The sequence below is a fragment of the Somniosus microcephalus genome, chromosome 10 (genome assembly GCF_052327205.1).
Source record: "Somniosus microcephalus isolate GS21.2 chromosome 10, FLI_Smic_1.0, whole genome shotgun sequence".
NCBI lineage: Eukaryota > Metazoa > Chordata > Chondrichthyes > Squaliformes > Somniosidae > Somniosus > Somniosus microcephalus.
This window is the reverse complement of record NC_140996.1, coordinates 75394920-75420617: the sequence shown is the minus strand read 5'-3', so window position 1 is coordinate 75420617 and position 25698 is coordinate 75394920.

The window sequence follows — 25698 nt, the reverse complement described above, 5'->3', positions numbered from 1 at the left end:
CTGGTTGGCGCAGTGGAGCACAGGCAACCTGTCCTCTTCCCTGACAGTGGCAGGAGGCCGCTGCTCAGCGAGTACAGAAAAGCCTGGAGGGAGGTGGTGAACAGAGTGACCTCCAACAGCTTGGTCCCCAGGACACCCACGCAGGAGACAGTGCAGGCAAGATCAGGGCTTGACACTGTCACAGCTATTCCACCATGGGAGACAGTGCAGGCAAGATCAGGGCTTGACACTGTACTCAGAGGCCGTGCTATCTCTTGCACGGCAAGCTGGCCCACAATCGGAGGCAGCAGCGATGGACCGGGGGGAGGCCGTCCTGACCTTAAAGACCTGAGCGACCTGGAGCAGTGAGTGGAGCGGATAATGGGAGGCCGGCTGATTGGCCCTGTCGCCACTGGGGATGCTGACCCCGTTCTGGACAGCAATGGTAAGGTCCTCACCTTTTTGACCTCTCTCTTTCCACTTGTGCCTCACACCAGCATCCTTTGCCACTATCGAACCAATGCATTGCATTGCAGCACTCATGCCTCCCTCGCTGCCGCCCTGTCCTCACTCTAAAGCAACTCCTGTGCCTCCCTGCTTTCAGATGATGAATCGCCAGGTGAGGAGGCAGGCCCTCAAGCTGGCACTGTGACTGATTCGGAATTCAAGGAGGAGGAAGAGGAAGCTGGCCCATCAGTGCCACCCTCAGCCGAGGCAGCCCATGGCCATGATGGGGACACGTCTTCCCTGGAGGGGAGCAGGGGGGAAGGGTCTGATGACGGTGAAGCTCCGGGGCCCAGCAGAATGCAGCAATGCGGGAGGGGTGGGGAAGCTCGGCGGCTTCCCGGAGGGTGAGTGCGGCCTCTAGTCCTGCTACGGTGAGCGCAGAGGAGGTGCGGCTCCTTGGTGAAATGGGCGCCCAGGCTGAGCGCAGGCACATTGAGCTCATGGCTGCAGTGGCAAGGATGCCCGACTCCATAGAGTCACTGGCAAGGAGTGTTCAGGAATTCATGGCAGCACAGGCCAGGAGTCTACAGGACTTCGGGGCAGCACAGGCCAGGAGTCTGCAGGACTTCGGGGCAGCACAGGCGGCTTCCAGCCAAGTGATTAGTCGTGCCATGCAATCACTGCTGGTCTGATGCAGACACAGATCAGGGCCACACGGGCACTAACTGCTGCCACCCTCACTGGATCAGCCAGGAATCGCCGGGGCCCTTGCCACGCCGCAGCAGCCCAGCAGTCTGTGCTTCAGCAGATTGTTGCGTATGCTTCAGTGCTGGCCCGTGCGAGTGCCAGTCTATCGGCCGACCAGGGAGTGCCTGTGCTCTGTCAGGTTGGCAGCATTCCTGCTGCCAACACTGTTACTTCTCCACTGCAGCTGCCACCACCCGTAGGACAGGCTGTTGCCGCCCAAGCAGAGTTGGAGCAGTCAGCAGCCGAGCCCTCCAGGCCCAGAGCTGGTCCAGGCCGTCCCCCAAGGGCATCTGCCGACTCACCATCTGACCCTCAGCAGCCTTTCCCCAGCCTTGCTGCAGCCACTGGGGTCCCATTGAGGAGGAGCTGCAGGGCGGGAAGGGGCAAATCGCGCAAGCGAGGCGGATCACCCTCGCAGGTGAAAAAGTAGAAGGTGTGGCAAAATGCTTTTTTTTATATGAAGGCTGAGAATGTTGTGTTTGTTTTTTATATGAAGGCCGAGAATGCTGTGTTTGTTTTTTATATGAAGGCCGACAATGTTGTGTTTGTTTTTTATATGAAGGCCGAGAATGCTGTGTTTGTTTTTTATATGAAGGCCGACAATGTTGTGTTTGTTTTTTATATGAAGGCCGAGAATGTTGTGTTTGTTTTTTATATGAAGGCCGAGGATCATGGTCATTTTAGTTTAACTGTTTTTTTCATTTTCTCCAGGTTGTGAGAGCCAGTTATATGTCTGACTGTTCTTTGGAGGGTTTCTCTGTATTTGTTTGTCATGCGGGAAGGGCACAGAGTTTGTAAAATAAAAAATTGCCTTTATTCAGATTGTCCATGTTTGCACTTTAAACTATTTGTTGCCTTGGCCGGCTGAGGGTTTGCGGAGCGGCTCCATTCATGTTCTTTCAATGCCACAAGCCATTCCCTGAGAGGGGGCCTAGAATCGACTTGCAATAATCCGCCGACGGACGGCCCTTGCACTTTGTGCCTCCCTCCCGTCTTGGTGCTCCTCCTCCTCCTCCTCCTCCTCCTCTGGTGGTCCTCCAATGTCTGCTGGCAGTGGCTGAGTCCTGATGATAGCCAGGTTGTGCGGCATGCAGCACACTACAACGAAATGGGAGACTCGCTCAGGCGAGTACTGAAGGGCTCCCCCGGAATGGTCCAGACAGCGGAACTGTCGCTTGAGCACGCCAATTGTGTGCTCAATGATGTTCCTGGTTGCTTGATGGCTGTCATTGTATCGTTCTTCAGCAGGGGTGCTGGGCGCACGGAGCGGGGTCATCAGCCAGGTGCACAAAGGATAGCCCTTGTCCCCGACAAGCCAGCCTCCTGGGTGAGCTGGGGCTTCGAAAATGTCTGCCACAGAAGTCTGGCGCAGGATGAAGGCATCATGGCTGCTGCCTGGAAAGCGAGCATTGACAGCTAGTATGAGCTGCCTGTGGTCACACACCAACTGGACGTTGAGCGAATGGTATCCCTTCCAGTTGCAGTAATCCTCGGCATTCTGTAGAGGTGCCCGCAAAGCCACATGCATGCAGTCAATGGTGCCCTGGACCATGGGGAAGCCCGCTATTCTTGCAAATCCCATTGCACGCTCTTGCTGCTTGTCCGGGGTCATGGGGAAGGAGATGTACTGACGTCTCCTTCTGAAGAGGGCATTCGTCACCTGACGGATGCAGCAATGTACCGCGAACTGGGAGATATTGGCAATGTCCCCAGTAGCAGATTGGAAGGAGCCAGTGGCATAGAAGTTGAGAGCCACTGTCACCTTCACTACCACTGACAGAGACATCCTGCTCCTCAGCTGTGGCTGCAGATCTCTCTGAAGCAGGTGGCAGATCTCAGTGACCACCTCCTTTCTGAATCGTAGCCTCCGAACACACTGCTCCTCAGACATGTTGAGATATGAGAACTGCTGGCGTTAGACCCTGGGTGGGTAAGGCCTCCTGAGCCGATGCCTGTTGGCCCTTCTCCATCTGGCCATGACTGGCACTCTCTCTCAGCGTCTCTGAGCCCCTTGAATGCAATACAGAAACCCAACGTTTCCACCCATTGCAGCCCCCATTATATGTGGCGACTCAAGGCTATGGCACTGAAAGTTAACTCCAAGTGCAAAGCTCTGGCCTGAAGCCAGAAGTACCTGAGTGAGCACTGAGTCAAAGCAGAAAGCTCTCTCCCTTTGTCTCTCTCCAAATCTCTCTCTCTCACACAGAAGGGGTGGAACAAAATGGCTGCCACAAAGAATGCAGGAAGAGTCCCCTTTAAATAGCACCCCCCGTGCCCCATAGTGACTGGGAACCGTTCCACTCAACCAGTCGCTGGGGGAGCCAGGCGCACAGAAGGGGGACGCCACTGAAGTTCCGGTTCAATGCGCACCAAGGGTGTTGCACCATCAAATGATGTCAGGATCTGCACGGGCGCTGCAGTTTTGCGCCGCCGCTAAATCTTGACTGAAGTTCGTGAGAGGTGCAGCTCGCGCCGCGCCTGGGCGATAGCCGCTTCGCACCCCACTTCTCCTCCTCCTAAGGCGCTAGCGGCTGGTACTAACAACTGAATTTCTAGGCCTAAGTGTCTCTGCTTCCACCACTTCCGTCGGCAGGGAGTTCCAGGTCCTCACCACTCACTGCGTAAAAAAGTTTTCCTCATATCCACCCATATCTCTTGCCCAAAACCTTATATCTGTGTCCCCTGGTCCTTGTACCATCAACTAGTGGGAACAGCCTCTCCCCGTCTAGCCTATCCAAACCCCTCATCTTGTACACCTCTATCAAATCACCCCTCAACCTCATTTACTCCAATGAAAACAAATCCAGCTTCTCCAACCTGTCCTTGTAGCTAAGATCCACCATTCCCAGAACCATTCTGGTAAATCTCCTCTGCATCCTCTCAAGGGCCTTCACATCCTTCCTAAAGTGTGGTGACCAGAACTGGGCGCAATACTCCAGTTGTGGCTGAACCAGCGCTTTATAAAGGTTCAGCATAATTTCTCTACTTTTGTACTCAATACCTCTGTTTACGAAACCCAAGATCCCATATGCTTTGCTAACCACTCTCTCAATATGTCCTGCCACCTTCAGGAACCTATACACATTAACTCCCAGGTCCCTCTGTCCCTGCACAATCTTTAAAACTGTGCCATTAAGTGTATATTGCTTCTCCCTTTTCTTTCTGCTAAAATGCATCACCTCACACTTCTTTATATTAAATTCCATCTGCCACTTGTCTGCCCATTCTGCTAACCTTTCTATGTCCTGTTGCAGTCGATTGGTATCATTCTCACCGTATGCAACACCCCCAAGTTTGGTGTCATCGGCAAATTTAGAAATTCTACTCTGTATTCCAATAACCAGATCATTTATATTTATCAAAAAAAGCCGTGGCCCCAGCACTGACCCTTGGGGAACACCACTGTCTGCCATCCTCCAGTCTGAAAAACAACCATCTACCACAGCTTGCCGTTTTCTGTCCTTAAGCCAATTCCTTATCCAAGCTGCTACTGACCCACCTATTCCATGAGTCTCAATTTTGTTAACCGGCCTTCTATGTGATACTTTGTCAAATGTCTTCCGAAAATCCATGAAGACAACATCCATTGCATTCGATTCATCAATCCTCCCTGTTATTTCATCAAAAAATTCAATTAGATTAGTCAAACATGATCTGCCTTTCACAAATCCATGTTGGCTCTCCTTAATTTGCTTAAATCTCTCCAATTGCCTTTTAATTTTTTCCTTCATTATTGTTACTAAAACTTTACCCACACTGATGTTAAACTGACCGGCCTGTAGTTACTAGGATTGTCCTTGCACCTTTTCTTGAACAATAGTGTCACATTTGCCACTTTCCAATCCTCAGGCACCTCCCCCACATCTAGGGAAGATTGGAAAATTATGGCAAGCCCTTCCGCTATCTCCTCCCCCAATTCCCTTAGCAACCTGGGATGCAGGCCATCTGGACCAGGCGACTTGTCCACTCTAAACATATCCAGCCTTTCTAGTACATCTTATCAATTTTCACCCCTTCCGTTGCTTCTACCTTTTCCACTTCTACCAATATTTTGTCAGCATCCACCTTCTTGGTAAACACTGATACAAAGTATTCATTGACTATTCTATCCTTGCCCTGCGCCTCTAAGAATATATCACCTTCTTTATCCCTAATAGGCCCCACCCCACCTCTTACTACCCACTTACTGTTTACATGCTGGTAGAAAATTTTGGGGTTCCCTTTTATGTTAACTGCCATTCTACTCTCATATTCTCTCTTTGCCAATCTTATTTTCATCTTCACTTCCCCTCTCAACTTATTGTATTTTATCTGGTTCTCCCTTGAAGAATTCACCTGACATGCATCATGCACCCTCTTTATTTGTTTCATCATCTTCTCTATCTCTCTCGTCGTCCAAGGAGCCCTTGCTTTAGTTCCCTTACCCTTCCCTCTTGTTGGAATGTATCTAGCCTGTACTTGGAACATCTCCTTAAATATCACCCATTTTTCCGTTACAGTTTTTCCTGTCAGTCTTTGGTTCCATTTTATCCTGACTAGATCCTTTCGCATCCCATTGAAGTTAGCCCTATTCCAGTTTAGAAGTTCCACTCTAGATTGTTCCTTGCTCTTCTCCATTGCTAATCTAAATCTTATGATACGATGATCACTTGTACCCAAGTGTACTCCCACAGACACCTGGTCAACCTGGCCCACCTCATTCCCCAGCACCAGATCCAACAATGCCTCCTTCCTAGTTGGGCTAAGAACATACTGGTCAAGGGAATTCTCCTGAACACATTTCAGAAATTCCTCTCCCTCCTTTCCCTTTACCCTAGCATTACCCCAATCGACATTTGGGTAATTAAAGTCCCCCAATATCACCATGCTATAGCTCTTGCATATCTCTGCAATTTCCCTGCAGATTTGCTCCTCTACCTCCCTCTCACTATTTGGAGGCCTGTCGAATACCCCCAATAGCGTGATCATACCCTTTTTGCTCCTCAACTCTAACCAAATGGATTCTGTCCTTGCCCCTTAAGAACATCCTTCCTTTCCAACACTACAATGTCTTCCTTAATCAGCACTGCCACCCCACCTCCCTTTTTCCTTCCCTATCTTTTATGAACGCCTTGTACCCTTGAATATTAAATGCCCAGTCCTCACCATTTTTAAGCCACGTTTACGTTATTGCCACAACATCATATTGCCACATGGCTAATTGTGCTTGTAGCTCACCAACCTTATTCACCACATTTTGTGCGCTTACGTACATGTATTCTAAACCCATTTTTGAATTTTTCATAGTCTTTCTTAGTCTGCTCCTACCTAATATGGTACTACTTCTGCCTCTAGTACTACTTTCTTCTCTAGTACTATCCAACACACTTTATGCACCTTATTCTTCTTTTCTACTCCTATATGCTGGTGCCCATCCCCCTGCCAAGCTAGTTTAAACCCTCCCCAACAGCACTAGCAAATCTCCCCGCGAGAATATCGGTCCCTAGCTCTGTTGAGGTGTAACCTGTTCAGCTTGTACAGGTCCCACCTTCTCCAGAAATGGTCCCAGTGCCTCAGGAATCTTAAGTCAACATAGTTTCAGTATCTGAGCTGGTGGTGGTGAGAGTAAGATCAAATGACGGTGTCTCTTCTTGATCGCTCTCTTCATCTTCCTCCATTGGCTACAGGACTTCCACATTCTGAGGAGCTAAAGTGAGAAAGAGACAAGCATTTGGTTGTGATGTGGGAAGAGCAGAGAGGAAGAAGTGTGTGCTGACAGCATCTGTAGCTTCTAATTCAGAGTGTGTGGGGTGAGGGAGAAGTGAGAAGGGAGATGGAGGATTAGATATGCAGAAACCCTGCTCGGCAAGTCCTCCAGGGTCGAGAGTGGCCACAGCCTCTGCTCTGCCCCCTTCCCATTATGGACAGCAACATGTCTATATGTGAAAGTTGCACTGCTCCTCTACCAGTGGCAGTCAGCTGCCTCCTATTATACGCCATCTTCTCCTGCAAGAAAGAGGGAAGTGTGGAATTGAGAGTCTTGTGAGATGTTTGGGTAATGTGGCGGCCATGGATGAATAGCTGCCAGTGTATGTGTGAGATATGAGTTGTGAGTGTGAAGTTTGTAATAGTGCTTAATGTGTGAGGGTGAGGTGAAGGATATTAATTGAACTGTGCTGTACTGATTGTTACAGTTTGCAGGTAGGTGGGGGATAGGAGTAGTGTGAATTCAGCATGCAGCAATCATCAAGCGTGGGTTAATCGCAATCCCTGCACCCGTTCTCCCGCAATAATCAATTTTACCCCCCTCATATTTTGTTGTCACAGCTTAGGAATGTAATTTCCTCCCATTGGTTAACATGTTCTTGTAAAATCCCTGTGTTGCCACTTTAATGCAGTTATTAACCCATTTATTTTAAACAGGTTAATGATTGCATTAAAATAGTACAAAAAAGAATAGTACACAACGGCCTAGAAATTGAGTTGGCGCCGCGCCAGGGCTTTAGCGCCGGAAATTTAGCGCCGGCGCTAAGTCCCCCTGCGCGCGCCAAAAATTCAGTAGCGCCGCGCCCAGACGGCTGCCGGCACTACTGGAGGGTGTCAGCGCCTCGCAATGGGCGCTGACTGCCGCATTGCGGCGCTAATCCGCCGCTGCGGCACCCGATGCGGTGCGGCAGGCTGGGGAAGTGCAGGCCTCCTCCTTCCGTTAAGGAGGAGCTGCCTGCACCCGACCGCTGGCCGTTGATCTGTGGAGAAAAATGAGCCCGGCACCTCGGAGAAGTGCCGGGCTCGCGGCCCACACGCATCTGTGCCACGGGGGGGTGTTGGAGGAGTCCGGGGAGGGAGGTGCGGGCAGGCGGCCGCCGGGAAAGCGGCCGGCCGCCGCGCGACCTTAATGCGCCGGCGCTAAGACCCGTAGCGAACTTTTGAAAAATCGTTGGTTGCGGCTGCCACGGGCGAGGCGGCCGCAACTCAATTTCGGCGTTCGGGTGCGTTGCCACGGCAACCGGGATGCTGCGCACACCGATGACGTCATCGGTGCCGGCGCAGCGCAACCGGCTAATGCCGATGGCAGCGCCCAAGTGAATTTCTCAATCGGCTGTACTTGCGGCGCTAGGCCCTCTAGCGCCTCAAAATGGGCGCTAACCCCACTCAATTTCTCGGCCAACATCTTTACTTGTGTATGATTGGAGAAAATGGAACCCTAGGGTCATTTGTTAATGTGTGCTTTAGACTTTTTTCTTTTGACGATGTATTTATTTTAAACATGCAGGCCTAGAAATTTGGTTGGTAGCGCCAGCGATTAGCGCCTAATGAGTCCGAAATGTGGGGCGTTAACCAATGTTCGGGCGGGCGCAATGAAGATAGTGACACCTCACATATTGACTATACATTTAGCTGTTAGTGCGCGCCCGCGTTCGCAGGCAGATCATGACGTCATTTCAGTGTGCAACGCCTTTTTAGCACCCCTGACCGGATATTCGGTGGCGCCCGGAACCTTTCCGCCTAGCGCTATTAGTGACAGTTCGATGGAACGTTCCCAGGCCCTTCTCAGAGTCGGGGGGCGCTATTTAAAGGGGACAGCTCTAGTATAAAAGCTGCAGCCACTTGGCCTGTTCATTGTGATCGTTGCTGCAGAGAGTTGGTGAGTTACTGTTGAGCAGTTTTTTTTGGATTTAGCCTTCGAATACTTGGGACCTTCAGATCTGTCCAGAGCAGTTGGAGCGCTACACATTACAGCGTGTTGCCCGACTGGCATCGGAATGGGAGCTGCTTTGGAGGGGAACGTCCTCATGGCCGGACACTTTGAAGGGGCACAGAGACGGCGGGAGAGAGGGCCGGGATTGGCCAGAAGGGGGAGGGGCAATGGAGGTCGGCCAATCCGAAGATATGCTGCGAGGGTATTCAGGCAGCAGGTGTCATACCTTGCCATGTCGGAGGAGCAATGTGTGCGAAGGCTCTGATTCAGTAAGGAGGTTGTGACTGAGCTGTGCCACCTGCTTGCTGAGGATCTGCAGCCGCGTCTACGGTGCAGGACCTCTCTGTCGGTGGCCGTCAAAGTGACTGTTGCCCTCAATTTTTACGCCAGCGGATCCTTTCAGTCAGCCACTGGGGACATTGCGAATATATCTCAGTTTGCAGTGCATTGTTGCATCCGGCAAGTGACAGCTGCCCTTTATAGAAGAAGGCGTCAATTCATCACCTTCCCTCTGACCCTGGAGAAGCAGGCGGAGCGCGCGCAGGGCTTCGCTGCTATTGCAGACTTCCCCATGGTGCAGGGGGCGATTGATTGCACACACGTGGCTTTGCGGGCGCCATTACTGAATCCTGAGGACTTCCGCAACCGCAAGGGGTTCCACTCCCTCAATGTCCAGCTGGTTTGTGACCACCGCCAAATGATCATGGCAGTCAACGCGCAATTCCCTGGGAGCAGCCACGATGCGTTCATCCTGCGGCAGACCTCAGTTTCTGACCTTTTTAAGGGGCCGGCTCACCCACGAGGCTGGCTTCTTGGTGACAAGGACTATCCTCTCTGCCCATGGCTCATGACCCCACTCCGTTTGCCCGCCACCCCGGCAGAAGAGCTGTACAACAGCAGCCATCAGGCGACCAGGAACATTGTGGAGCACACTATTGGTGTGCTCAAACAGCGTTTCCGCTGTCTAGATCATTCGGGGGGAGCCCTGCAGTACTTGCCGGAGCAAGTGGGTCGCATCGTCGTCGTCTGCTGCATGCTCCACAACTTGGCCATTCGACGAACCCAGCCAATGCCAGCTGTCCCTCAAGGTCCAGCAGAGCAGGCGGACGAGGAGGAGGAGGAGGAGGAAGGGCAGGCGGACGAGGAGGAGGAGGAGGAGCATGCGGACGAGGAGGAGGAGGAGGAGGAGGAGGAAGATGGGAGGGCTCCTGAAACTGGAAGGGCCATCCGTCAGAAGCTCATCAGGACTCGGTTCGAGGCCCCCCTGACGAAATGATGGGTGTCAATCGTCCTGCGCACTTCGGATCGTACAAAGCCTCTGAAGGCCAACATGACTGTAAATAGTTACGAGAAACATTGTAAATTAAAACTTTTCTTTATTGTCAAAAAAGTCCTTCCTTCCAGCAATACAACGTCATGTCAACAGAAACCATAACTAACAAAATAACAGTTAACTCTTTGGCAAAGCCGCAAAACTAAACAAACCATTTCCAACAATCACAACAGGTGAGGGAGTCCTTGAATTTGGCCAAAGAAACATCTCAGCACCTCCCTCTACTGCTGGCCCCTTGATGGAGACCGACTTCTCTTTTGCGGTCGGCCCCTTCCCTCCCTGCTGCTCCTACGTAATTGAACCCCAGTGGCAGCGTCAAGGCTGGGGGACGCCTGCTAACTGTCTGGAAGCACAGAAGCCCCTGAGGGATGGCCTGGACGAGCTCTGGGCTTGGAGGGTGCGGAGGCTGGCTGCTTGATCTGGCCATGGCTGGAAGCAGCCTGCACTGCAGGTGGTGGCAGCTGCACTGCAGACGTTGCAGTGGTGGCATGAGCAATGGTTACCTGCCGAGAGAGGACACCTGCACCATGGTCGGGCGACACACGGGCTCTCTGAGGGGACCGGCTTGGCTCATCCGTCACAATCGACTGCTTCACTGATTCCTGGCCTCGTGTGGTACTGGAAGGACCGGAGTGATCCTAGCTGATGCAGATAGGGTGGCAGCAGTGAGAGTTCGCATTGCCTCAATCTGGGTGTTGACGAGGCCAGCAAGTGACTGCGTGGCAGCAGTAAGGACCTGTGTGGCAGGTGCCAGTGCTTCGGAGAAGCCCTGGACAGTCCTTTCCATTGCTTCGGACAAGGCCAGAGCAGTCCGTTCCACTGCCTCGGACAAGCCCTGGACAGACCTTTCCAGGGATTGTCCAAAGCTCTGAACAGTCCTTTCCATAGCGGCCTCGAAGCCCTGGACAGTCCTCTCCATTGCTGCCCCGAATTCCTGGACAGTCCTCTCCATTGCTGCCCCAAAGTCCAGCAAACTCTTTGCCAGTGTTTCTATCGACTGAGGCATCCTCCCCACTGCAGCCATAAGCTCAGTGTGCCTGAGCCGGGCCTGGGTGCTCATTTCAGCCAGACTACGCACCTCCTCTGCACTCTGTGCAGCAGTCATCGCTCCCTGCCTTGCCCTCCGGGGAGCCGGCGCCCGAGCTTGCCTACCCCCCTCGCGCAGCTGCAGGCTGCTTGTTCCGGCAACTGGCTCCTCATCAGAGCCCCCCCCGTCCCCTCCAGGGAGCTACTATCCCCAGTCTGCAGATGTGTAGGCTCCCCTGAGGCTGGAACGGATGGTCCAGCCTCCTCCTGATCCTCGCCTCCGGAGGCACTGGCACTGGCAGCTTCAGGGCGCGGATCCCGAGTTGGTGATGCAGCATCTGAAAGCAGGGAGGTTGAAGAGTGGCTTCAGCAAAAGGACAGGTTGGCGGCAAGGCATGCCAGATTGCGGCAAGGCTCTGACATGGCTCCACAATGAGAAAGCATGCTGGCGGGGGGACCAAGTGGAAGGAGACAGCTGTAAAAGCTGAGAACCTTACCATCGCTGTCGACAATGGGGTCGGCAGCTGCAGTGGTAACAGGACCACTCAGACGTCCTCCAAGAATCTGGTGCACTCTCTCCTCGAGATCCATGAGAGTGACCACCTGTGGGTGTCCGCCACTGGTTCGAAGCTGGTCCTTGCGGATCGTCGCCAGCTTGGACTGCAGGGGAAAGAAGGGGAAGTTCTGTTACATGATGCCCTGAGTGATCATCTCATGCCCCCCATGGTGCAAGAGCCCTTACATGATGCCCTGAGTGATCATCTCATGCCCCCATGGTGCAAGAGCCCTTACATGATGCCCTGAGTGATCATCTCATGGCCCCCATGGTGCAAGAGCCCTTACATGATGCCCTGAGTGATCATCTCATACCCCCCATGGTGCAAGAGCCCTTACATGATGCCTTGAGTCAAATGTGCATGTGTGTGCCCAGAAAAGGCCATGGGTGCTTGCTGACAGATGGCCATTGGGGCATCATGGCTACAGGGTGTGCGAAGTCAGGTGCAGATGGAGGGAATCAGAAGTTTGCACAAACAACACTCACCCTAACGACCCGAGTGAGGTCGTTGAATTTCTTCCTGCACTGAACAGGGCTCCTGGTCGCCATGCTGCTGGAGTTGACCCTCTGACAAACATCCCTCCAAGCTCGGCGGTACTCCTTTTGATTTGGCCTCCTGCCATTGTCAGGATAGAGAACATCTCGACGGCGCTCCACTGCGGACACCAACTGCTCCAGAGCCTCAGTGCTGAAGCGCTCTGCTCTCTGTCTCACCTTCTCCATCTTGACCAAGTTTTTTGCGCCAGAGAAGGAAGAGCGCCGATTCTGAGGCCTACAGGGCGATGAGTGTGGAAGCTGAGGCTGACTGACCCACCCCTTTAAGAGCCGGCCGGTGCCTGGAAGTCTCGTGGTTATCGGTAATTGAGATCACCTGCGCTGCGCCCGTCCGCACCGATATTGGGTAGCGCCGGAAGTCTTGCGCCTTAGAAGGCCCGCGCAACATCTGAATTCGCGCCTCAATCCCCTTTGGGGGCAATGCAACCCAATATCGCGCCAGGCGGCGATAAGTTTCGTCTGGCTATAAACTTTGCGCAGTGCCAGTTCTAACGCCTCAAGCGGGGCTATACCCAATTTCTAGGCCGCAGTTTCTTTGGTAGCTCTCTGTATGGCCTGTGGTGCAAAGAACATCTTAGAGTTTCATCTCATGTATTACTTGTATCTCATTTCCATGCATCTTTATGAAATTGCTGCCTCTTCTCAGACCAGCATCGGACCTAGGAGTGAGCAGCGAGGTCAGGAGGAGGAGCTATAACCGGCATAAAAACCAGCGGCAGCGACCAGAGGCCCGAGACCAGCATCGGACCTAGGAGTGAGCAGCGAGGTCAGGAGGAGGAGCTATAACCGGCATAAAAACCAGCGGCAGCGACCAGAGGCCCGAGACCAGCATCGGACCTAGGAGTGAGCAGCGAGGTCAGAAGGAGGAGCTATAACCGGCATAAAAACCAGCGGCAGCGACCAGAGGCCCGAGACCAGCATCGGACCTAGGAGTGAGCAGCGAGGTCAGGAGGAGGAGCTATAACCGGCATAAAAACCAGCGGCAGCGACCAGAGGCATACCAAATCAACAGCAGAGGAGAGAGGTAAAAAATAATCCAAGAGTGACGTCACCAGGAAGCAGGTAGGTGATTGGTTGGATTGGTTGGTGAGTATTTCTTCTTTTTATTACAAGCTTAAATTCGGCGTTTTTTTTCTAGGGTCTGTGCTGTAAGGGAGACAGTTGGTTAACCATTAAACTGGTGTAATTTAGAGGGATTGATTTAATCTAATTAAATTAAAAAAATTTGATAATTAATTACATAGAATGGAGCAGATGATGTGTTACTGTTGCGAGATGTGGGAGCCGGTAGACCCCATTGAGGCTAACGGTGATTACATCTGTGACAAGTGTCTGCTGCTACAGGATCTCCAGCTCCGTGTTGATGAGCTGGAGTCTGAGCTTCAGATACTGCGACACATCAGGGAGGGGGAGAAGTACCTGGACTCTGTGTTTCAGGAGGTGGTCACACCTATGAAGTTAATTAATTCAGATGTAGCCCATGGTCAGGGACTGGACGGTGTGACCAAGAGTGAGGCAGGTACGGGGATCCAGAAGGTAGTGTTGGAGGAGCCGCAGCCGTTGCTCTTGTCCAACAGGTTCGAGCTTCTTACTCCCTGTGGAGACGGAAGCAGGGGCTGCAGGGAGGATGAGCAACCTGGCCACAGCACCGTGGAGAGGGGGGCCATTCAAGAGGGGGGAGTAAATAGAAATGTTGTAGTGGTAGGGGATAGTATTATTAGGGGGATAGATAGAGTTCTCTGCAGCCAAGAGCGAGAGTCCCGTAGGCTGTGTTGCCTACCCGGTGCCAGGGTTAAGGACATCTCCTCTGGGCTGGACAGAAACTTGGAGTGGGAGGGGGAGGATCCAGTTGTCGTGGTCCATGTTGGTACCAACGACATAGATAGGACAAGGAAGGAGGTTCTGCTGAGGGAGTTTGAGCAGCTAGGGGCCAAATTAAAAAGCAGAACCACAAGGGTAATAATCTCTGGATTATTACCTGAGCCACGAGCGAATTTGGCTAGGACAAATAAAATAAGAGAGTTAAATGCGTGGCTCAAAGACTGGTGTGGGAGAAATGGGTTTTGCTTCCTGGGACACTGGCACCAGTACTGGGACAGGAGGGAGCTGTTCCGTTGGGACGGGCTTCACTTGGCCAGTGCTGGGACTAGAGTCCTGGCGGATCATATAACTAGGGCTGTAGAGAGGGCTTTAAACTAACTAGTGGGGGGGAGGTTCCCAGAGAGCAAATAATACAAATGACAACAGAGAAGGTCATAGACTTAGGTAGCAGTGGGGAAATTAAAAACCAGAGCGTGTCAGGAAGGGGTAGAAGGTGTAGAGTAAAAGGTAAAGTAATAAAAAGGGCAATAGCAGGAACTAAGTGTCACAAAACATATTTGAAAGTTCTCTATCTGAATGCACGTAGCATTCGTAACAAAATAGACGAGTTAAAGGCACAAATAGCTACATATGGGTATGATCTTGTGGCCATTACAGAAACATGGCTGCAGGGTGACAATGCCTGGGAATTAAACATACCAGGTTATTTAACAATCAGGAAGGACAGGCAGGAAGGAAGGGGAGGTGGGCTGGCTATGTTAATAAAGGAAGGAATCACTGTAATACAGAGAAATGATATTGGGTCAAAGGATCAGGATAATGAAACAGTTTGGGTGGAGATAAGGAATAATAAGGGGAAAAAAAACACTAGTGGGTGTAGTATATAGGCCTCCGAACAGTCGCAACTCGGTTGGACGGAGTATCAATCAGGAAATAGTTGAGGCTTGTAATAAGGGAACATCTATAATTATGGGGGATTTTAACTATCATATAAATTGGACGAATGAAATTGGGCAGGGCTGCCTTGAGGATGAGTTCATTGAGTGTATTAGGGATGGGTTTCTTGAGCAGTATGTAACTGAACCAACCAGGGGGCAAGCAACCTTAGATCTGGTCCTGTGTAACGAGACAGGATTAATTAAAAATGTCCTAGTAAAGGATCCCCTTGGAATGAGTGACCATAACATGGTTGAATTCCATATTCAGTTAGAGGGTGAGGAGGCTGTATCTCAAACAAGCGTGCTAAGCTTGAATAAAGGAAACTATGAAGGTATGAGAGCGGAATTGAGTAAAGTGGATTGGGAAAATAGGTTAAAGGATAAGACGATACATGATCAGTGGTGTACATTTAAGGAGTTATTTTACAAATTCCAAAAAAAGTATATTCCACTGAGAAAAAAAGGGTGTAAAAGAAAAGACAGCCATCCGTGGCTAAGTAAAGAAATTAAGGATAGTATTCAACTAAAAACAAGGGCATATAAGGTAGCCAAATCTAGTGGGAGGATAGAGGATTGGGAAAACTTTAAAAGACAGCAAAAAATAACAAAAAGATTGATTAAGAAAGGGAAGATACATTATGAAAGTAAATTAGCAAAAAATATAAAGACAGATAGTAAGAGTTTTTATAGTTATATAAAAAGAAAAAGGGTGGCTAAAGTAAATGTTGATCCCTTAGAGGATGAGACCGGGAAATTAATGGTGGGAAATATGGAGATGGCAAAAACACTGAATGAATATTTTGTATCAGTCTTTACAGTGGAGGACACCAAGAATATCCCAACACTTGACAAGCAGGGGGCTATAGGGGGGGAGGAGCTAAATACGATCAAAATCACTAAGGAAGTAGTACTTGGTAAAATAATGGGACTCAAGGCGGATAAATCACCTGGACCTGATGGCTTACATCCCAGGGTTTTGAGGGAAGTGGCTGTAGGGATTGTGGATGCATTGGTAATAATCTTCCAAAACTCCCTGGACTCAGCAAAGGTCCCGGCAGACTGGAAAACTGCTAATGTAACACCCTTATTTAAAAAGGGCAGTAGACAGAAGGCTGGAAACTATAGACCGGTTAGCCTAACATCTGTGGTAGGTAAAATTTTGGAGTCCATTATTAAGGAGACAGTAACAGGACATTTGGATAATCATAATTTAATAAGACAAAGTCAGCATGGTTTTATGAAGGGGAAGTCATGTTTGACAAATTTGCTGGAGTTCTTTGAGGAAGTAGCATATAGGGTGGATAAAGGTGAACCAGTGGACGTAGTGTATTTAGACTTCCAAAAGGCATTTGACAAGGTGCCACACAAAAGATTATTGCTTAAGATAAAAAATCACGGGATTGGGGGTAATATTCTGGCATGGATAGAGGATTGGCTATCTAACAGAAGGCAGAGAGTTGGGATAAATGGTTCATATTCAGACTGGCAATCAGTAACCAGTGGTGTTCCGCAGGGGTCAGTGCTGGGTCCCCAACTCTTTACAATCTATATTAACGATTTGGAGGAGGGGACCGAGTGTAACACGTCAAAGTTTGCAGATGATACTAAGATGGGAGGGAAAGTAGTGAGTGAGGAGGACATAAAAAACCTGCAAGGGGACATAGACAGGCTAAGTAAGTGGGCAGAGATTTGGCAGATGGAATACAATACTGGAAAGTGTGAGGTTATGCACTTTGGCAGGAAAAATCGTAGAGCAAGTTATTATCTTAATGGCAAGAAACTTGAAAGTACTGAAGTACAAAGGGATCTGGGGGTCCTGGTGCACGAAACTCAAAAGGTTAGTATGCAGGTGCAGCAAGTGATTAAGAAGGCCAATGGAATGTTGGCTTTCATTGCTAGGGGGATAGAATATAAAAATAGGGAGGTATTGCTTCAGTTGTACAAGGTATTGGTGAGACCGCACCTGGAATACTGCATACAGTTTTGGTGTCCATACTTAAGAAAGGACATACTTGCTCTCGAGTCAGTACAAAGAAGGTTCACTCGATTAATCCCGGGGATGAGGGGATGGACATATGAGGAGAGGTTGAGTAGACTGGGACTCTACTCATTGGAGTTCAGAAGAATGAGAGGCGATCTTATTGAAACATATAAGATTATGAAGGGGTTGGATCGGGTGGATGCAGGGAGGATGTTCCAGATGATGGGTGAAACTAGAACTAGGGGGCATAGTCTTAGAATAAGGGGCTGCTCTTTCAAAACTGAGATGAGGAGGAACTACTTCACTCAGAGGGTGGTAGGTCCATGGAATATGCTGCCCCAAAAAGCTGTCGAAGCTACATCATTAAATAAATTTAAAACAGAAATAGACAGTTTCCTAGTAGAAAAGGGAATTAAGGGTTACGGGGAGCGGGCAGGAATTTGGACATGAGTCTAGGTTCGGATAGGTCATGGCCCTGTGGGTAGCGGAGCGGGCCCAGGGGCCGTGTAGCCTGATCCTGCTCCTGTTTTCGTGTGTCTAATGCTGTTAGATTCAGGAGATAGTCCTGTCATAGTGGATTGGCGGTTAGGATCAGATCAGCCATGATCTTATTGAATGGCGGAGCAGGCTCGAGGGGCCAATTGGCCTACTCCTGCTCCTATTTCTTATGTTCTTATGTTCTTATTAGTTTACAATAAGTACCGCTTGCACCAAGATTAGTGTGAGCATCAGGAAGGAGAAACTCCAGATGCATCATTTATCATGTTGCACCATTGGTGAAAACGCTTAGAAAGAAAATAATTTGAAAAACATCATTTTTCACTGCAGGACGTTGGCACATTGAGCATTGAGGTACAAGATATAGTGACACTGTTGGCCAATGATATATATTTTATAATATATAATCTACATTGAATACTCTGAAGTGAATCATTTATTTTGCACATTCAATATCAGAACTAGCACTAGAATGAACACTTTTACACTTTTGCCTTCAAATAGCTATTGTCTAATTATAAGCCATCTACTGACTACATGGAATAGCAGATATTTGTTTTCAAAGTAGGTTGGATTATTCCACTGACAGTAATCATAGTTTATACTTGCAGTAGAGGTAAAGCCGCAATTCGTGCAGACTTTTAACTGAACAGCAAGAAGGAGTGACCACTGGGGCAGGGGTATTAGCTTCCAATTTTCCTCACGGCTGCTGCTAGTAGAGGTGAAAATAAAGCCAGCGGGAGACAGTTTTGTTGCTGACCCTCGACCCCTTCCTCAATAGTAGCCAATACCTGGTGCTAGAGTTCTTGCGGGAAAGGACCCCAGTACTGCATCGCAGGGAAAGCTGAACAGCAGCAGCCAAGTGAAGCGGCAACCATGGATAGTAATTGAAATTGAATGCAAAAATTTGGATTGTGCAGTCGGAGCTTAGATTTACACAGAAATTACAACACAGAAACAGGCCATTCAACCCAAAAGTCTGTTAATTCTCCACATGAGCAGTAGTCCTAAACACATGTGCCCTCCCTGTTCCAACATCCATTTATTCTCCTTTCATTCAACCACCTATCTAACTAATGAAAGGTCAATTTCACTTTCAGTGGTGGTGGAAACCGAGAAATAGCAGATCAGGCGCCCATTATACAACCAGCCCGAAAACCGATCAGGGAGTATACAACAAGCGGCCGATCCACTGCTTTCTGTCACTGCCAAAAGTTAAAATCAGCCCCATGGGCTTGGCTTCAATCAGTAACTCCAGTAATGCATTCCACTGCCTCCTAATCCTGTGTAAAAAAGTTTGTCCTGCTCTCTCTCCTAACCCTCTTGCATTTAATCTTATATTTATGTCGACTTATTCTAGACCCCTTAATCACAGTAAACAGTCTGCTTCTATCCAATCCTTTTATTGAATTCTTCTATGATTTTAAATATTCGATTCGATCACCCCTCAAACTTCTGAACTCAACAAGTTGCATATATATAGAGCCTGTAATGTAGTAAAACATCCCAAAGCACTTCACAGGAGCATTATCAGACAGAATTTCACAATGAGCCACATAAGGAGATATTAGGACAGGTGATGAAAAGCTTGATCAAAGAGGTAGGTTTTAAGAAGCTTCTTAAAAGAGAGAAGTGGAGAGGTTTAGGGAAGGAATTAGAGATTCAGGACATAGACAGCTGAAGGCACGGCCGCCAATGGTGGGCAGAAGAACATAAGAAATAGGAGCAGGAGTAGGTGATTCGGCCCTTCGAGCCTGCTCCGCCATTCAATGAGATCATGGCTGATCTTCTGCCTCAACTCCATTCACTGGCCCTATCGCCATATCCCTTGATGCCCTTGCTAGTCAGAAATCTATCGACTTCTGTTTTGAATATACCCAATGACTGAGCATCCATAGCCCTCTGGGGTAGAGAATTCCAAAGATTCACCACCCTCTGTGTGAAGAAATCTCTTCTCATCTTAGTCCTGAATGGCCTACCGTTTATCCTGAGGCTGTGGGCCCTGGTTCTAGACTCCCCAGCCAAGGGAAACATTCTTCCAGCATCCACTCTATCAAGCCCTGTAATAATTTTGTATGCTTCAATGAGATCCCCTCTCATTCTTCTGAATTCAAGAGAATACAGGCCTAGTTTACTCAATCTCTTCTCATACGACAGTCCTGCCATACCAGGAATCAATCGCATGAACCTTTGTTGCACTCCCTCTATGGCAAGTATATCCTTCCTTAGGTAAGAAGACCAAATTGTACACAGTACTCCAGGTGTGGTCTCACCAAGGCCCTATACAATTGGAGCAAGACTTCTTTATTCATGTACTCAAATCGTCTTGTAATGAAGGCCAGCATACCATTTGCCTTCCTAATGGCTTGCTGCACCTGCACATTCACTTTCAGTGACTCATGTACAAGGACACCCAGGTCCCTTTGAGCATCTGCATTCCCCAATCTTTCACCATTTAGAATATACTCTGCCTTTCTGTTTTTTCTACCAAAGTGGATAACTTCACATTTATCCACATTATAATCTATCTGCCATGTTCTCGCCCACTCACTAAGCCTGTCGAGATCCCCTTGAAGCCTCTTCACATCCTCTTCGCAACTGCCACTGCCACCTAGGTTTGTGTCATCAGCAAATTTGGAAAAGTTACATTTAGTCCCCTCATCCAAATCATTGATATAGATTGTGAATAACTGGGACCCAAGCACTGATCCTTGCAGTACCCCACTAGTCACAGCCTGCCGTCCTGAAAAAGACCCGTTTATCTCTACTCTTTGTTTTCTGTCTGTTAACCAATTCTCTATCCATGCTACTATATTACCCCCAATTCCATGTGCCCTAATTTTGTTCACCAACCTCTTGTATGGGACCTTTTCGAAGGCCTTCTGAAAATCCAAATACACCACATCTGCTGGTTCCCCTTTGTCTACTCCACTAGTTACATCCTCAAATAACTCCAATAGGTTTGTCAACAGGAATTCCCTTTCATAAATCCATGTTGACTCTGCCCAATCTTACTATTAGTTTCTAAGTGCCCAGTTATTGCATCCTTTATATTATGTTCTTTGATGTAATGTTTCCCTGACTGACCTGTTTGGGCACCATTCACACCTTTGACTGCTGTGATTATCTCTCTGCCGAGGTGTGATAAATGGCAGTTGGAAAGGTTACCTGTAAACATCTGACATGATTCTCTGACTATATAAGCTGTGTCTTTATGCATTTCTCCACTTCACCTGAAGAAGGAGCAGCGCTCCGAAAGCTTGTGATTTCAAATAAAGCTGTTGGACTATAACCTGGTGTTGTGTGATTTCTTACATTTGTCCACCCCAGTCCAACTCCGGCATCTCCACACCTTTATATTAGATTCAAGCATTTTCCCAACTACTGATGTGAGGCTAACAGGTCTGTAGTTCCCCGTTTTCTCTCTCCCTCCTTTCTTAAATAGCGGGGTTACATTTGCTATCCTCCAATCTGCAGGAACCATTCCAGAATCTATAGAATTTTACAAGATGACAACCAATGCATCCACTATCCCAATGGCCACCTCTTTGAAAACCCTAGGATGTAGGTCATCCGATCCTTGAGATTTGTTGGCTTTTAGTCCCATTAATTTTGCTAGTACTGTTTTTTTACTAATAATAATTTCTTTAAGTTCCTCATTCTCGCCACACCCTTGGTTTTCTCGTATTTCTGGGAGGTTTTTTGTGTCTTCCTCCGTGAAGACAGAAACAAAGTATTTATTTAATTTCCCTCATTTCCTCATTCCCCATTATAAATTCCCCCGTCTCTGACTGTAAAGGACCTACATTTACCTTCGCCAGTCTTTTCATTTTCACATACCTATAGAAGCTTTTACAATCCGTTTTTATATTTTTCGCTAGTTTTTGCCCATATTCCATTTTCCCTTTCTTTATCAATTTCTTGGTCCCCCTTTGCTGATTTCACAGAATCACAGAAATCACAGAAACCCCACAGTGCAGATAGAGGCCATTTCAGCCCATCGAGCCTGCACCGACACATATCCCACCCGATCCCCGTAACCCCTACACCAACACATATCCCACCCTATCCCCGTATTTAATCCCCCTAACACTAAGGGTCAATTTATCATAGCCAATCATCCTAACCCGCACATCTTTGGACTGTGGGAGGAAACCGGAGCACCCGGAGGAAACCCACGCAAACACGGGGAGAATGTGCAAACTCCACACAGACAGTCACCCGAGGCCGGATTCGAACCCGGGTCCCTGGCGCTGTGAGGCAACAGTGCTAACCACTATGCCACCGTGATTTCTATAAAAAGATTCCAATCCTCAGGCTGACTGCTTTTTCTGGCAACATTATAAGCTTCCTCCTTTGACTTAATACTAGCTTTAATTTCTTTTGTTAGCCATGGTTGGATCACTTTTCCTTTTGGGTTTTTATGCCCTAGAGGAATATATGTTTGTTGCAAATTACAGGAAACTTTCTGGTATCCGGCACGGACGGGACCGACGTGTTGCCGGTTCATCAAAAATTCCGGCTAACCGAACGCTATAGTAAAAGATACGGAGCTGAGAGCTCCGTATAAAGCAACAAACCCTGTTGCTTAGCTTCAGAACAATCGGCACAAGTTGCAAGCATCTCTGTAGCTTAGCAACAGCTGCAGCTACACCATTGCACAGCAACAAATGGAGTAAAAAAAGTAATAAAAGTTACCTGAACCTACTCCTGAATTTTGCCGGTTAACTGACATTTCCGGTTATTTAGGGGCCGGTTAATTGAAAGTTTCCTGTAGGCATCATTTCCTTGAATGTTAGCCATTGTATGTCCACCTTCATACCTTTTAGTGTAGTCTCCCAATCTACCATGGCCAACATGTCCCTCATACCCTTGTAGTTTCCTCTGTTTAGATTGAAGACCTTAGTTTCAGATTGGACTACATCACTCTCAAACTTAATATAAAATTCAATCATTATATGGTCACTTGTCCATAAAAGCCCCTTTACCACAAGATTATTGATTAGCCCTTTCTCATTACACAGTACCAGATCCAGAATAGCCTGTTCCCTGGTTGGTTCCTCCACATACTGATCCAAGAAACCATCTCGCATGCATTCCAAGAATTCGTCCTCCACACCATTAGTGGTAATTTGATTTGCCCAGTCAATATGTAGATTAAAGTCTCCCATGATTACCGTATTGCCCTTGTTACATGCATTTCTAATTTCTTGATTGATACTGTGCCCTACGTTACCACTACTGTTTGGTGGCCTATACTCAACTCCCACCATGTTTTCCGCCTTTTGCTGTTTCTTAGCTCCACCCAAACTGATTCCAGTTCTACATCACGATCTGCCAAGCCAAGATCTTTTATCTCTACCATACCGATGTGAGGATGCGCAAGAGACCAGAATTGGAGAAGCGCAGAGGTCTCTGAGGGTTTTAGGGCTTGATAACGTGACAGTGATAGGGAGGGAGAGTTAATGGAGGGATTTGAACACGAGGATGAATATCTTAAATTTGAGGAGTTGCTGGACCGGGAGCCAATATTGGTCAGCGAGTACAGGTGTGATGAGTGAACGCGACTTGGTGCGAGTTAGCATATGGGCTGCAGAGTTTTGGATGAGCTTAAATTTACAGAGGGTAGAAGATGAGAGGCCGACGAAGCGAGCATTGGAATAGTCAAGTCTGCATGCATGAACGAGGATTTCAGCTGCCAGTGGGCTGAGGCAGGGGCAGAGACAAACCAAGTTTATGCAAAAAGAAAAATATTGCAGATGCTGGAAAAATGAAATAAAAATAGAAAATGCTGAAACACTCAGCAGGCCAGGAGCATCAATGGAGACAAAACATAGAGTTAATGTTTCAGGTTGATGACCTCTCGTCAGAACCCTATTTAATCCCTCTATCAGTTTAAGTAATTCAAGTTCATCTGAGTGTTTCCAGTATTTTTTGTTTTTATTCCAAGTTTATGTAACCTGTTTTAAGAGCTGAAGCTGTACACAATAACCTGACCTCCACTCACAGTGCAGGCCCAATCCAAGCCAGTCACTCACAATGAATATTTAAATAAGCTCCTCTTGGGAAATCACATGAGGCTGGCCAGGCAAGATTTCAGCGAGTGTAAAGATTCATTTTGCTCCAGGCCCACCACTTCAACGCCTGAACCATTAAATTAACCTTTGCCGATAAAATTGCGGCTTTTACTTCTGATTGGCTCGTTCTCTACCTGCTCAGTTGTGATTCGACCCTGTTGTATAAAAAGGCAATTTCAATGATGTGCATGTGTAATACAAAATTTCCATATAGAAAAGGGTGATGTGCTCTCGGGTCATCCAGGCTCAGCAACTGCACAAAGGAGCATATGTAGCACTAATCAACATAACAAAAACAAATTATCTGGTCATTATCACATTGCTGTTTGAGGGAGCTTGCTGTGCGCAATTGGCTGCCGCATTTTCTACATTACAACAGAAACTTCAAAAGTGCTTCATTGGCTGTAAAGCACTTTGGAATGTCCACTTTGAAAGGCACTATATAAATGCAATTATTTTCTTTCTTTTTTTCTTTCCCTTGTAATAGACATAAGTAAATTATACAAAATGTGGATAATTACAGGTATTGGTGATTTTTCTGTGGGTATAAAATATAAAAACAGACAGTAAGGCTTCTACAGGTATATAAAAAGGAAGAGAGTAGTTAAAGTAAACATTGGTCCCTTAGAGGATGAGACTGGGGAATTAATAATGGGAAACAGGGAAATGGCAGAGACTTTGAACAAATATTTTGTATCGGTCTTCATGGTAGAAGACATGAAAAGCATCCCAATAATAATTGATAATCAAGGGGCTATAGGGAGGGAGGAACTTAAAACAATCACTATCACTAGAGAAAAAGTATTAGGCAAACTAATGGGACTAAAGCCTGACAAGTCCCCTGGACCTGATGGCCTGCATCCTAGGGTCTTAAAAGAAGTGGCTGCAGAGATAGTGGATGCCTGGTTGTAATCTACCAAAATTCCCTGGATTCTGGAGAGATCCCAGCAGATTGGAAAACCGCAAATGTAACTCCCCTATTCAAGAAAGGAGGGGGACAAAAAGCAGAAATCTATAGGCCAGTTAGCCTAACACCAGTCATTGGGAAAATGCTGGAATCCATTATTAAGGAAGTAATAGCAGGACATTTAGAAAATCATAATACAATCAAGCAGAGTCAACATGGTTTTATGAAAGGGAAATCGCGTTTGACAAATTTACCAGAGTTCTTTGAGGATGTAACGAGCAGGGTGGATAAAGGTGAACCAGTAGATGTAGTGTATTTGGATTCCAGAAGGCATTCGATAAGGTGCCACATAAAAGGTTACTGCACAAGACAAGAGCTCATGGAATTTGGGGTAATATATTAGCATGGATAGAGGATTGGCTAACTAACAGGAAACAGAGAGTCAGAATAAATGGGTCATTTTCAGGTTGGCAAACTGTAACTAGTGGGGTGCCACAGGGATCGGTGCTGGGGCCTCAACTATTCACAATCCATATTAATGACATGGATGAAAGGACCGAGTGTACTATAGCCAAATTTGCTGATGATACAAAGATAGGGAACACCACCACCACCTCCAAGTTCCCCTCCAAGTCACACACCATCCTGACTTAGAAGTATATCGCCGAGTGTGTCCCGAACCTGCTCCCAACCCACCTCCAACCAATCTTCCCGGGAGTTGGGTCCCCGATTTGTGCAGGGACCCGACTTCTAACGGCGGGAAGAGGATTGTAACCATTTAACAGGTAGTTAAATGGCAGGCTTTTTCCCATTTTGCGACTTCTCTTGTGGGCTTCCTGACATTGGGGAACCCTGCCAGGGCATGCTGTGGGTCTGTTGTAATATTTGTGTATAGATGACAGCTGCAGAAGTGGTATGAATGATCCAATGGGACACTGGTGAGTATCAGAGGTAAGGAAATATTGGGAAAGTCATTTTTAATGTGTTCAGATTTTTCTGTAGATGACAAGCTTTGAAGTGTTTGTGTGGTCTCACCTCATTGGGAGAAGTGACAGATCGCTTCAGTACCCTCACCTGCAGCTGCCATCTGTTTTATCCTAAGGAGGGAGTCATTGGAGAGCCTGGGTGGAAGGGTTCACCTTTGTACAGTGATTG